This window comes from Triticum aestivum, chromosome 3A (genome assembly GCF_018294505.1).
Source record: "Triticum aestivum cultivar Chinese Spring chromosome 3A, IWGSC CS RefSeq v2.1, whole genome shotgun sequence".
In the NCBI taxonomy this organism is placed as follows: Eukaryota; Viridiplantae; Streptophyta; class Magnoliopsida; order Poales; family Poaceae; genus Triticum; species Triticum aestivum.
The window spans coordinates 335,752,001-335,766,514 of NC_057800.1; positions in this window are offsets into that span (position 1 = coordinate 335,752,001).

Here is a 14,514-nt window from a genome sequence, read left to right on the forward strand (position 1 = left end):
CCTCTGGCGCCTTTTGCTCCTACCTCGGCCGCATGGGGAATGATGACAGCGACGCCTGTGGTGGTCATGTTCCCCGCGGCGTCCGCGTCCCCCGATGCCACTGCAGCTCCCATGGTATCGGTGGCATTCGAGATGGAAGGGTGGGCTGTTGCGCCGGACTTTTTCTTGGGCGGCATGGATGATGAAGCTATCGATGAAGAAGAACAAGATAATGATTGACATGCTGTTTACGACCTCGGGTTCAAACAAGTGCGCTCCCCCCTACCCGACGCGCCAAAGATCACCTATGGGGCCATCAGCCTCTTGTGGTTCGGCAAGGGGGAAGGGCACGTTGCTCAAAGAGCAAAGACCATGAAGCAGCATGATAGGGGTGACGCTGGTGGTTTTTACCCAGGTTCAGGCTACTATGAAACGTAAAACCCTACTCTTGCTTTGCTGGATTGGATGGAGGACTGTGACGAACAAGAAATGGTCAAGCCCGGCAAGGTTGCCTCGGGGAGAGAGGCCATGCGCATAAGAGTGTACAAGGGTCTGAATCCTTTCGAAGGTTGCCATGGCCCTCCTTTTATAGGCCAAGGGGTTACAATAGTGGCAAATTAGTCATTATCTACTGATTAGATAGCCAACAGTGCCATCATACTGTCACACCCTAATTTTTGGCCCTTTCTTTTTCTTTTGATTTTCTGAGCATTTTGCTTGAGTTTTCTTTTTTCGTGGCTATGTGGTCTGGAAACTGAAGAAGATGACCTCTTGTTTCTTTCCAAAGTGGATTGTCATCCTCATATCCATCCCAAGACCTTGCCATTTCCATCTTGGAGCAACCTCAATATTCCTTTCCTTGGGAATATTCCTTTTTCTGTTAAAGGAATAACCCCATTTGACCTAGGTTGTGAAGCAACCTATATTTTTGTCACTCCCAAAATTTCCAAATAATTCTCATAAATTGTTTGGGTCATATCACTGGTACGCGTCGGTGCTATACAAATGGCTTTTAACCCCTTTCTGTGACGGCATTTGGAACCGTCACCAAGTGAGTGTGAGCGATAGGGGGGTCCTTCCCACATGACCCAAAAATCGTCGGGGATAGGCCCTCGAGGGACACAGGCGGGGGCCGTGTGCGATCAGGCGAGGCATCGAAACCCAATCATTTCCGTAGGTATGTACATCCCACACGGTGAATCCCAGAAAAACATTTCCGTAGGTATGTACATCCCACACGGTGAATCGCAGAAAAACATTTCCGAGGTATGTACATCCCACATGGTGAATCCCAGAAAAACTTTTCCCTAGGTATGTACATCCCACACAGTGAATCCCAGAAAAACATTTCTGTAGGTATGTATATCACACACAGTCAATCCAAGGAAAACGTTTCCATTCGTATGTACATCCCACACAGTTTTATGTGTAGGATCATGTGTGAAAGGTGTAACTATCACACATGGCCTGCCTTGGTTAACTATTTGCTTTTATCAACTACATCACACACGATTTGATGAAGAAAACTGTGTGGCATTGGGCTATCCATCGCAAGCGCTTTTACTGCTAGAACCATTTGCAAAGGTCCATGCCACATTTAGCGGGTTTATTAGTTTACAATTAACAATTCTAGTATCACGCAAATTCACATTTCATATCGAACAGCTATTTGCCAATTTCATACCAGGCACATAAATATATTATAACATCACAGTACGATAGCTACATGAAAACAACACAGTACATCATATAGCTAGTTCAACTTCATAAGAACAATATATGCATTTCCCTAGTTGAGATCATCTAGGCTCGTCTTATCCACCTCTGCTTTCGGTTCAGTAAGAACCTGTGTTGCACTGGCCAACTGGGAAAGTGCCTCCTCCTTTGCCAACACCATCTTAGCAAAGTCTGATTAAAAAAATATGAGCTCATTCTCCACCTTCCTCTTTTTATCCCGCATCTTTTCAAATATTCTTCAGTGTTGACAACAATTTCTCTAAGCCTACGCTTGTTCTCTTCTTCATACATGCTCCAAAGCTTCACTAGGTGCATCTTCAAAACTGTGGCCACTCTTGATCAACCCACTCCAGGTAAGAGCACTTCCGTTCATCCTATAATATTTAAAACTAGATCAGTAACAATTGTAGGGGAATGGGTTTATAGCAACATAGAAAATCACCAATGCTTATTTTGAAAGACTGAAGAAACATGTTAATTATGACATATCTTCTCAAAAAGATCAATGTGCAAATGAATTAATTGCTACTGAGACAACAACCAAATTCTAGAACATCAGAAGCTATAATTAACTACAACAATGCTACAAGTTCTTACTCATGTACAATAAATAAGAAATTGAACATTTTATGAGGCAGGTAAATATAACTGCAACATGATAGCAACATTGTTTGGATGACAGCAAATTGATACTAACGGGTGTGTACGTGCACAAATTTAGTAACATAGAACAAATAGCACTAAGGCCATCCACTATGTATGCCAAAACTGGGGTAAAGACAACTATTGCTACATCTCCCACCGGTGCCCTGCAGTGGCGAGCCGATGCAGCAGAAAAAATCAGGGACCCGGACTCCGAAGCACGTAGTTGCTCCGATGCCCAGTTCCTTCGTGCCATAAAGATTTAGTATTTTACTGCTTGGCTGATTGGATGTGTGGACAAAAGTTGGCTGCACAAACTACTAAAGCGGTGCCAAATAATTTTATAATGGCACCGCTGATGAGATGTCAACAATTTAAGATACTAGATTCAAACTGTGACACTGTCTTATGATGCGTTTGGTTGAAGGTGCGGTATGAATGGGTTGGGACCGTGACAGTGTTTGAATCACATCTAACGAATGATTTGTAACAACGAAAGAGGGTCCAACCTTCTCCGCACATGCCAGAAACTTCCTCCCATTGTCCACAAATTCAAATGCAACTAGCTTCACGCATGGAGATTGATGGTGACAACAAGCAGATAGATATTTAGCTACTCCGCTCCATTCGTTGCCACTAATGGTCCTAGGGAACTACAAGAGGAAGAAATGACTCAAATCGGCCGCCGGGTAAAAATCCTTCATGCAAAGTCATAGCCCGAGAGAGAGAAGAGAGGCATACCCGGGTGGTGAAGGAGTCGTCGCCGTAGGAGGAACCGCTGGAGAGGTCTTTGAAGAAGACCATGGCGACCCTGGCGGTAGGATGCGAGATGGTGAGAGCAAGGAAGCAGCTATAGCTTAGGAAGGAACGAAGGAAAGAAGGAGGAAACAAGGGAAATGTGACTTGTGGTCAGGGAGAAAAGGGGGTGGGGAAGGGGGGAGGGGGCGGGGGTAGATATTTTGGCGGTAGGCCAAAATTTGGGAAATATGGAGGGAAACTTTGCGTGCGGTGCCACCGGACCATTCACTTTGAATGATTGAGTGCTTCGTTTGGACATTTTTATGCATTAATTGAGTTTTCAATGCATTTATGTGCATAATTCAAATTTGAACTACATGCACATGCTCTAATGCATATAAATTGGTTGAAAATTCAAATTTGTGCCCTTGGTTGCATGCTTAGGTCCCATGCAAGAAATGGGAAATGAATGTCAAACACCCTGCCACGGTTACCCAGCCGCAAACATTGAGATACTGGTTTTTAAATTCTAGTAAATCCAAAGCTCGTCTGAAATTCATGAAACTTGGCATGCTATCATCAAGCGACATCAACATGCCGTGGTAAATTTTTTGTCCCATTTGGGGCAGGTTTAGGGATATGCTTCTCACAAACCAGAGCTTCGCACAACAAGCCTGATGGTTTCGGTAGGGAACGTACCACCTTTGGGGACGAAACGATATCAATTGCCTATTATTGCTTTCAAACATTTTCTCGTGTCAACATAGAACAACAGGAGCGTTGTGTCAATTTTTGGGATTTTTCTGGGTTCATTTGGAAATTTTTATGCATTAACTGAGTTTTCAATGCATTTATGTGCATAATTCAAATTTGAGCTACATGCACATGCTCTAATGCATATAAATTGGTTGAAAATTAAAATTTGTGTCCTTGGTTGCATGCTTAGGTCCCATGCAAGAAATGGGAATGAATGTCAAACACCCTGCCTCGTCACGCGGCTGCAAACATTGAGATACATGCTTTTTAAATTCTAGTAAATTCAAAGCTCATCGGAAATTATTGAAACTTGGCATGCTATCATGGAGCGGCATCAACATGTCATGGTAAATTTTTTGTCCCCTTTGGGACAGGCTTGGGGATATGCTTCTCACAAACCAGACCTTCTCACAACAAGTCTGATGGTTTCGGTAGGGAACGGTCCACCTTTGGGGACGAAACGATATCCATTACCTCTTATTGCTTTCAAAATTTTTGTCATGTCAACATAGAACAACAGGAGTGTTGTGTCAATTTTTTGGAATTTTCGAGGTTCGTTTGGACATTTTTTTGCATTAACTGAGTTTTCAAACCATTTATGTGCATAATTCCAATTTGAACTACATGCACATGCTCTAATGCATATAAATTGGTTAAAAAAATCAAATATGTGACCTTGGTTGCATGCTTACGTCCCATGCAAGAAATGGGAATGAATGTCAAATGCCCTGCCACGGTCACTCGGCTACAAACATTGAGACAAATGGTTTTTAAATTCTAGTAAATCCAAAGCTCGTCTGAAATTCATGAAGTTGGCATGATATCATGGAGCGGCATCAACATGCCATGGTAATTTTTTTGTCCCGTTTGGGGCAGGTTTGGGGATATGCTTCTCACAAACCAGAGCTTCTCACAACAAGCCTGATGGTTTTGATAGGGAACATCCAACCTTTGGGGACAAAACGATATCCATTGCCTCCTATTGCTTTCAATTTTTTTCTCGTCTCAACATAGAACAACATGAGTGTTCTGTCAATTTTTGGGAATTTTCGGGCTTCATTTTGACATTTTTATGCATTAATTGAGTTTTGAGTGCATTTATGTGCATAATTCAAATATGAACTACATGCACATTCTCTAATGCATATAAATAGGTTGAAAAATCAAATCTGTGTCCTTGGGTGCATGGTTAGGTCCCATGCAAGAAATGGGAATGAATGTCAAACACCCTACCATGGTCACTTGACTGCAAACATTGAGATACCTGTTTTTAAATTCTAGTAAATCCAAAGCTCGTCCGAAATTCATGAAACTTGGCTTGCTATCATCGAGCGGCATCAACATGCCGTGGTAAAAAATTTGTCCGATTTGGGGCAGGTTTGGGGATATGCTTCTCACAAATCAGAGCTTCGCACAACAAGCGTGATGATTTCGATAGGGAACGTTCCACCTTTGGGGATGAAACGATATCCATTGCCTCTTATTGCTTTCAAAAATTTTCTCATGTCAACATAGAACAACATGAGTGTTGTGTCAATATTTGGGATTTTTCTGGGTTAGTTTGGACATTTTTATGCATTAATTGAGTTTTCAAGGCATTTATGTGCACAATTCAAATTTGAACTACATGCACATGCTCTATTGCATATAAATTGGTTGAAAATCAAATATGTGTCCTTGGGTGCATGCTTAGATCCCATGCAAGAAATGGCAATGAATGTCAAACACCCTATCACGGTCACTCGGCCACAAACATTGAGATACCTGGTTTTTAAATTTTCGTAAATCCAAAGCTTGTCCGAAATTCATGAAACCTGGCATGCTATCATGGAGCGGCATAAACATGCCGTGGTAAATTTGTTGTCCCATTTGGGGCAGTTTTGGGGATATGCTTCTCACAAACCAGAGCTTCTCACAACAAGCGTGATGGTTTTGGTAGGGAATGTCCCACCTTTGAGGACGAAACGATATCCATTGCCTCTTATTGTTTTCAAAAAAATTCTCCCGTCAACATAGAACAACATGAGTGTTGTGTCAATTTTTGGGATTTTTCGGGGTTCGTTTGGACACTTTTATGCATTAATTGAGTTTTTAATGCATTTTTGTGCATAATTTAAATTTGAACTACATGCACATGCTCTAATGCATATAAAGTGGTGGAAAAAATCAAATTCGTGTCCTTGGGTGCATGCTTAGGTCCCATGCAAGAAATGGGAGTGAATTTCAAACACCAGTGCACTGTTGATTGCCGGCAAAACATTGAGATACTTTGTTTTTAAATTCTAGTAAATCCAAAACTCGTGTGAAATTCATGAAACTTGGCATGCTTTCATGGAATGGCACCCGACATGTTGTGGTATTTTTCGTGTCCATTTTGAGAGAAGGCGCACTCGAATAAAAGCCAACAAAGGCATTTTGAAAAAATAGCTGCCACTTTAATATCTCAAACAGTTGTATAATTCAAATCATGTGCGTTCTGTTAACCATTCACATGACACCACGTGTCTTCGTTTTAATGGCTATAGGAGGTGCCGTGCGGACAGCTTCTTGACCTTGACTGAACAGGAGGCATGCGAGCGGAGTCCGGTGCGCAGGATAACCGAGAGGCGTGCAAGCTGTCCTCCAATGTGTAGGCTCACCGAGAAGCGTGCAAGCTATACGCTGCGCAGGATCACTGGGAAGCGAGCCCTTTGACTTCCATGGCCGCCCGCCTTCCTCTCCATTAATGGCACCCAAGCCGCTGTTTAAATACGGGCGGCCTTACTGTTCGGCTCCCATTCCCCTCCCTCCCACAGACTTCCACGAACGCCATGGCACAAAATGATCATCTACCGCTAGTCTTCAAGTTTGGTGAAGTTGACTCCGAGCTGGAGGAGATAGAAAATAAGGAGGAATGGGGCCTCATGGACATGGCCCAGAACAAGCTAGCCGTGGCGGTTGTTGCCCCCACTCCCGTCCCAGCTCCCATCCCCGCGCCCGCGCCAGCGACCATCCCCGTAGCATTGACGGGCTGGTCGCCGAGCACTATCGCAGAGCTGGAAGCCGCAGGCTTCAGTGAGGTCTCCGTGGACCCGCGCGAGCTCGTGTACATGCCAGCGCCAGCGTTTGTGCCCGTGCGCGCCCCTCCACCCACCATGGCCCCGGCCCCTGTGCGTTTGGATGCACCCGCCACGCCCATGCCCCTGCCCGTGCGCGCCCTCCACCCACCGCGGTGCAGGTCCCCGTGCGTTTGGTAGCACCCGCCACGCCCGTGCCTATGCTCGCCCCCCTCAGCGGCATGGGATGCTGCCGTCGACCACAACCTCTCGGCGGTGCCACTTGCCGTCCTGCCGCGCCCTGCTCGTCGATCGTGCGATGACATGATGTTTGATTTAGAAGTGAAGAACATTTTGTGCTTGCTTGAAGAATTCAACAACGGCGTCCCAGTGGACGACAACGACAACCATGACGCGGCACCCCGCCTCCGTCGCCGCCGGAAATAGTTTTTTGGGGGGTTTTAATACTGTATCTCGAATTCTTGATCATATGAATATAAATTCGCAGTGTGACTTGCGTTTTTCTCTCTTAATGTATAGACTTATCAAACAATTTTCTTTTGAAAAATACGTCAATGGTATTTAAATATAAAACACTCATCGCAAACGTTTTAGTTAGAACACCTGTATGCAAACCGACAGCTTCCCCAGGAATCCAAGGCAAAATGTGTCGAGCGGGATTTCTGCAGCTCTTGATCGCAAACGTTTTAGATAGAACACACGTATGCAAAGTGAGAGCTATGGTCTTCCCTTGCAGTGTAGGATTTGTGCATCCCTTCAACGCAAATGGTTGTTTTACATGACCCATGTGCAACCATGTAGAAACAATTGGGTCAGATTTGCATCTGTCATTTTGGGTATTTTGCCATTTGTCAAACTGGAAAGATTGACATTTGTTTATCTAGTAACATTGCCATTTGTCAACCTTGTAACACTGTGATTTATCAAAATATGCAGCTAAAAATCACTAGCACTATCCAATTTTTGCAACTAAAATTGCTAGCACTGTTCATATGGACACCACTAGCAGGCGTGAGTTGATGGACGCATATGCAAATGTACCATTAATTACATAAAACAAGTCATCAACCCACAACGACAACGAGGATACACGTTGGATTATAGATCATTTCCAACAAAACATTCTAGTAAAGTAAACTTTTTCTCACACAACAAATAAACAAAGAAATGAAATGAACTTCAGCTCAACCACTCGTCGGCGGAAACGCTTGCTTTGAACCAGAAGTTATTCTCTGGGAAGGGCCAGCTACTGTCAATCTCGAGACCAACGCAGGATTGATCATCCAGGCTGAAGTGGCCTATGTCAGGACCCATATTGGGACGGTAGGGAAGCATAGCAATGTACGAGGTATAGATACAGTTGCTTCTCATAAATGGTAGTAAAATTGTGTCAACAGCTGTTGGATTTGATGGACGGTATTGTCCAAGGAAGAGCGAGTTTGCTCCAAGACTTACAATACTGAACCAGGGAGAAGGTGTTGGCACTAGTACAGTAGTATCCATCCCGAATACCCTGCAACGGATGTTGGAATAGGTCCGGAGAGTGCGACCATGCGAGACAACACCTGCTTCCTTAGTAACATCATCAGTGCCCTGTATACAGACAAGAAGAGGTGATCCATTGGAATAAGTTGCCAGGCGCCACTAAGTATATGGGTTCTGCTCGTCCTCATGCTCGTGATCAACAACATCGTCATCTCCCCCTTGGTTATAATTTTTTTCAAGTATAGGTGGTGGAATGTTCACAGTACCTTGGAAACACAAGAAGGTTAATTAATTAGTAAAGGGAAACTAGCTAGCCCGCATGCATGTGGATGAAACAATTATAATTACGTTGGAAGACAAACGTACCAAAAGCATAAGAATTCCATGCAAAAACAGTGCCACGAGCGGTGGCAGCAAACACAAGACCCTCGTATTGAATTGCATCACAGTACTCATCCGTGTATAGAAATTGATTTTTGAGCAATATCCATCGAGGCCTGGAAGTAAGGACAGCGACAAGCTTATCGAAGATAGCAACGACTTCATAGTTCGTGTAATCCCAAGAGCGGTTGGGAACTCGACAAATTGCTATCTTCCATAGACGACAGTCACCATGATCGTATTGAACTCACGTAGAATACCAGTGTACTCATCCTCTGGGCAGTCTGAGATTTTTGGAAGTGGAACCCGGTGACGAGTGTACACATTCACAAGTTCCCACTCGCAGTTGTACCCAATATAAATAACCCAGTCTCCATTTGTGCCTGCCCAAGCCTTGCCCTCAAGCGATGGCATTTTAACATCATACATATCATTATCAAGCGACATCAACTTGCACAAGGCAAGGCTTCCCTCATCCCCGCGCCAGTCAGCAGGGTCACGGCGAAGAAGATAGGGGAGATCAAACCGCTCCTAGACCCTTGGGTTCCTTGTAATGATGTTATTAGTTGAGTCGAGAATGGTCTTGAACGAACCTGCCATGCTAACCGAGGTGATGATGTCGCTCCGATCAATGCATTCCTCCACCATGTTATTTTTCAGATCGGGGAAAGAATAACGGGGTCGTTTCCGACCTGTTCCCTCCATGGAGAGGATGATCGAACAATGGCAGAAGGAAGGGCGAAGGCAAATGAAGGGAGGAAGAGCATGCGAAAGCAGTTCCAAATCAAGAGGAAAAGGCGAAGAGGCGGTGGACTATTGCCACGGTACAAGAAGAGGCTAGTGGGGAGCGAACGGTTGCCATAGAGGTACACCCACTGACGACAAGGCTGAGCGAACCGCATGCTTTATATCGCACAAACCTTGATCTGGCTGACTGTTTCTTTTGTGTTGCCTAATCACAAATAGTTCATCCGACTGAACCGTATGCTGTACATTGCACACACCTTCATCTGGCTGACCGTTTCTTTTGTGTTTCCTAATCACAAACAGTTCATCTGAGTGAACCTTATGTTTTACATCGCACACACCTTCATCTGGCTGCCCATTTCTTTTGTGTTGCCTAATCACAAACAGTTCATCCGAGTGAACCGTATGCAGTACATCACACATACCTTCATCTGGCTGCCCATTTCTTTTGTGTTGCCTAATCACAAACAGTTCATCCGAGTGAACCGTATGATGTGTATCGCACACACCTTCATCTAGCTGCCTGTTTTTTTTGTTCCTCCTCATCGCAAACAATTAATTGAACAGAACCGTATGCCCTGCATCGCACATGCAACTAAAATCTGAACCGTGTTTGATGCATCCGTCATCGCAAATGTTTTGCACCTTTTTTGACGGTTTTTTACACCATCGTTTGCGATTATTGCATCGCACACAGTTTCGTCGAAGGGTCTCTAACCGTAGTGTCGCGTTAGCAGCATCCTGCAGTAGTGTATCTTGCTCAAATATGGTAAAACCCTTCCTTGGCATCATCTAAGATAATTCACAAATATTCATTTTCTCATTCTACCCTCAGAGGGTTTTTGAGAAGGAAGTGTCATTTATCTTTGTTTGATTGACCCCAAACTTTTTGCGCATTCTTTTATGTCCAAATCATAGCCTCATGCCAAAATTAAACTCCATTTTCCTAGTAAATCTTCCTCAGTGATTTTTCAAAGTTCCTGTCTGAGGGAATTCCTTGTGAAGGAAATACTAGCTAGGATAATTCAAATGAGTTGAAATTTTGCACACTCATTCATGTGCTCATCATCACCCTCCTCAAATTTTAAGCTCCATCCAATCATCTATGTGAGCCCAGGGTCAATTCTTTGTTTCTCTCCAAATTTTCAGTTTGTGAAGCAAGTATATTGTATCTTGCTCCATCATGGCTGCAAATTTTCCTAACCCTTCTCCTATCCATATAATCTATCTCCACAAGATTTGGGCACATTTCATTAAGTCATTTTCCTTGTGGATTTTTCCCAAGATTTTGTCCAGAGAGGTGCTATATGAAGGAAGTAACATTTTGGCTTGGCCAAAATGGCACGAAATTTTTATGGCACTCTCATATGCCCTAATCACCCTGCCATGATCATTTTCAGCCCAAGGCATCACACTATGTGAGTGACCTTTCATGATCATGTTTCTGGACCAAATTTAGCAGTTGTTAAGCGACTCTATTAAATACTTGTCCAAATCACCTCAAAATTAATAAGATCATAGTCCTTCCTATCCTAAACCTCATAGACATCCCATCTTGTTCTTATCTCATCTCATTTCACTATACCACTTGCTCCAAGTTCGCTGCAGCAAACTTGTGATGCTTCTTTCTTTCTTCTCTCAGTGCTTTGTGATCGTTTCATTGCTTCAGGGTTGCTCTAGCTTGGAGGTACGTAACGCCCCGAGTCCCCAGATGTCTTCCAGTGATTCTTCGTCATTGCCATGTCATTCGCTTCCGTGTTTCACTTTGCCATGTCATCATGTACACTGCATCTGCATGTTTTCCGAAACTTGCATCCGGTCATTTCTCCGTTGTCCGTTTCAGAATCCGACACTCTCACACGCGCCCATTGCACCTCTCAGATCTTGTTTCGTGAGCGGGATAAAAACACTCTCCGAATGAGCGGAGATTTTTCGAGTGGCCTTGGTATATTACCGGTAGACCGCCTGTCAAATTTCGTTCCATTTGGAGGTCGTTTGATGCCCCAACGGTTAACCGCATTAACCGAAACCCCTCCTTCTCTTTGCAACCCAGCACCCCTCCACAACAGCCCACTAGCCCATCTAAACCCCCTCCATGCTCTCCGTCGTTGGATCACGATCGTGTGGGAGAAAACCGCACCTCATTTGGCCTCTCCAAGCTCCCTATACCTATAAATTAGTCCCCTCCGCCGAAATTTGTGGGCAAACCCTAGCCCTCTTCCTCCTCGCGCCGCCGGACATGTCCATCCCGTGCCGGACCTGTCCATCCGCCACCGAGCCGCCACCTAGCGAATCGCGCGCACCCACGTTGCCTCTCACACGCCCGGCCACCGCAGCCCCTGTGAGCCCATCGCGGGCCCGCCGAGCCCGTTCGCCGCCCGTGCTCGCCCGTTGTCGGACCTCGACCCTACCGCCTCACCTCACCGGAGGAGCGCCGGACCTCGACACCGCTGCCCTGCGCCTGCCTCCATTACCGCGCCTCGCCTCCTCCCGCAGCGGACCACCGCCGCCACGAGCTTCCCCAAGCCACCTCGAGCCTCGGCGTCAGATCCGCCGCCGCCAGAGCCCGTGACCTCCGCCACCGGCCGGTCCTCGCCTCTCCGCCGCGCATGGAGTTTGCCGCCACCAGATCCGGGCGCCTCATCGTTAGTTCCACCGTCCCCGGGCTCCTCCGCGCTCGTCGGCGACGTGCCGGGTAGCGCCGCCCCGCTCGTCACCTCACGCCACCGCCGTCGTGGGCTGTGCCGGCCTGCTGGGCCTCGCCCCGGCCCAGGCCGCCTCATCTCGTCAGCCCAGCCAACGATCCCGCCCATCGGGCCCGTGGTGATCAGCCTCCCCTAACCTCCGCCCATGCGTCTGGTAGTTAAATCGTGCTCACCCTATTTTTTCTGAATACGACTAAGTCCTAATAAAGTCATATCATGTTGCATATTTGTGATGCTTGTAACTTCATGCATGGTGCTCCGATTTGGGTGTATGATATGTCGAATTGTTCATCTCTGAGTGCTCTACATGCTAGTGTCATTTGCATGCATGTTACTGTCCATCTTGATGCCATAATCATCGTTGCAAAAGTGCTAAATGTTATAACCTGCAGAAGATTGTTGTAACTTGCTGATTTGTCTTTTTCAAAGCATTTTGTGTGTTTATCTTTTGAGCATCATGTCAACATGTTTTAGGAGCACCTTCATGCCATCTTTAAAGTGGTGCAATCCATGTATTTTTATGTGCCCTGTGGTGACTAGCACAAGCTTGTGAAGTGTGCTACTTGATGTTGCTGATTTCTAAGACTTGGTAATTTTTGCTAAATGTGTAACTGTTACATTGTGTTACCATGTTAATTTGTAGGTACCACCAATTCCATGCATAATCTGGAGATGCCTAGTTGGCATGTTTTGATATCCGTGTTATGCTCTATCATGCCATGCCTTTTGATGCCTCATATATGTCCTGTAGCATATGTTTTTATTGCCATGAACATGCCTAAATGATGTTCCAGTTTTCTGTTAACTGCATGATGCCATGTCGTGCGCTTGTTATTAATTAAACTATGCCTTTTTGGAGATGCTCCAATTACATGAATTGAAGTATGCAATGCGTACTTTGTCCACATGCCAATTTTGTTAATTTTGGACTTCATATGACCTCTTATGCGGAGCATCCTATGGACATCACCATATCAAGAGTCCGTTTGGTGAGTGACACGTGCGACATATACATAACATACCCAAAGGTGAGTCATCTCCTTTACACATGCTCACTTGACCCCTTCGAGGATGGTATACTACTTGACACTATACTCGTGTGCATGCATAGGTATTGTCGGAACACTACGGACGACGAGGAGGAGTGCAAGCGCCAAGGAACAACTACACCATCTGCGAGGGAAGCCTGGAAGCGACGACGGAAGAAGACGGAGCTGCTGACGCTACAACGGCCGGACATCCGGGCCAAGGGCCGGACATCTGGCGCCTGTGCAGCCCCCAGGAGCTGCACCAATAGAAGTCCAAGAGCTTCAGCGGCTGGACATCCGGCGCCTTAGCAACGCCCGGACATCCGGCGACCAACCCCGGAAATCCGGCGACGCCATTCCAGAGAAGAACAGATTCGGCCCCCGTCAAGCCGGACATCCGAACAATGCCCCGGATATCCGGCGTCTCGCGAACAGCCGGACATCCGACCCCCAGCCCGGACATCCAACGCCTGCTTGCGTGCATGGACAGGGCCTGAGGTCCATGTATCCTCTTTCCCACTTACCCCTTCATGGCTTAGACTATATATACTATTCCCCTCCTCCTAGTTAGGGTTAGCATTGGTTTAGCTCATTTTGAGAGATAGAGCTTCGCTCATCCACATTGGATCTACTCCTCGTGAGAGACCGCGGCCTCTTCGGAAAAGATCCCTTTGGATTCAAGACCCCTCTCTAGGGAAGAACATCAAGACCTCCTCACGGAGAAGACCGTTACCCTTGTATTATCCTTGGTTGATTGTGTACATGCGAACCCTATGTATTCGAGGATCTAGCACATGTCTCACTCTCTTGTGTTGATTTAGTGTTTCCCTTCTGTTTTCCCTCTCTTTCCACCTCGTGTTCTTCGTGGGATTCCGCTCCTATCATGGAAGATCGGGCTATAGGGTTCCTACCCTATATCATCTTGGTATCATGAGCCACGTTGATCACGATTTTAGAGCCTCCCCGTTGTGTTTTCTATCCTAATTTTGTCGTGTTCTTCCCCAATTTCGAAAATCCCCACCAAAAATAGCCCCATTTTTTTTGTGATTTGTTGGTTTGACAAAGTTTTGTTGATTTTCATCCATGGATTTGCTTGGTTTCGAGTGGATCTAGCATATCCCCAATTTTCCCCACTTTCCATTACAAAATCCATCAAATTTTGCCCTTGGAATCATCAATTTTAGCCCCCAATTCGAAAATGTCTGCACCAAACGAGATCTGGATACGTCGGGCCGGACATCCGGGCCAAAGGCCAGACAT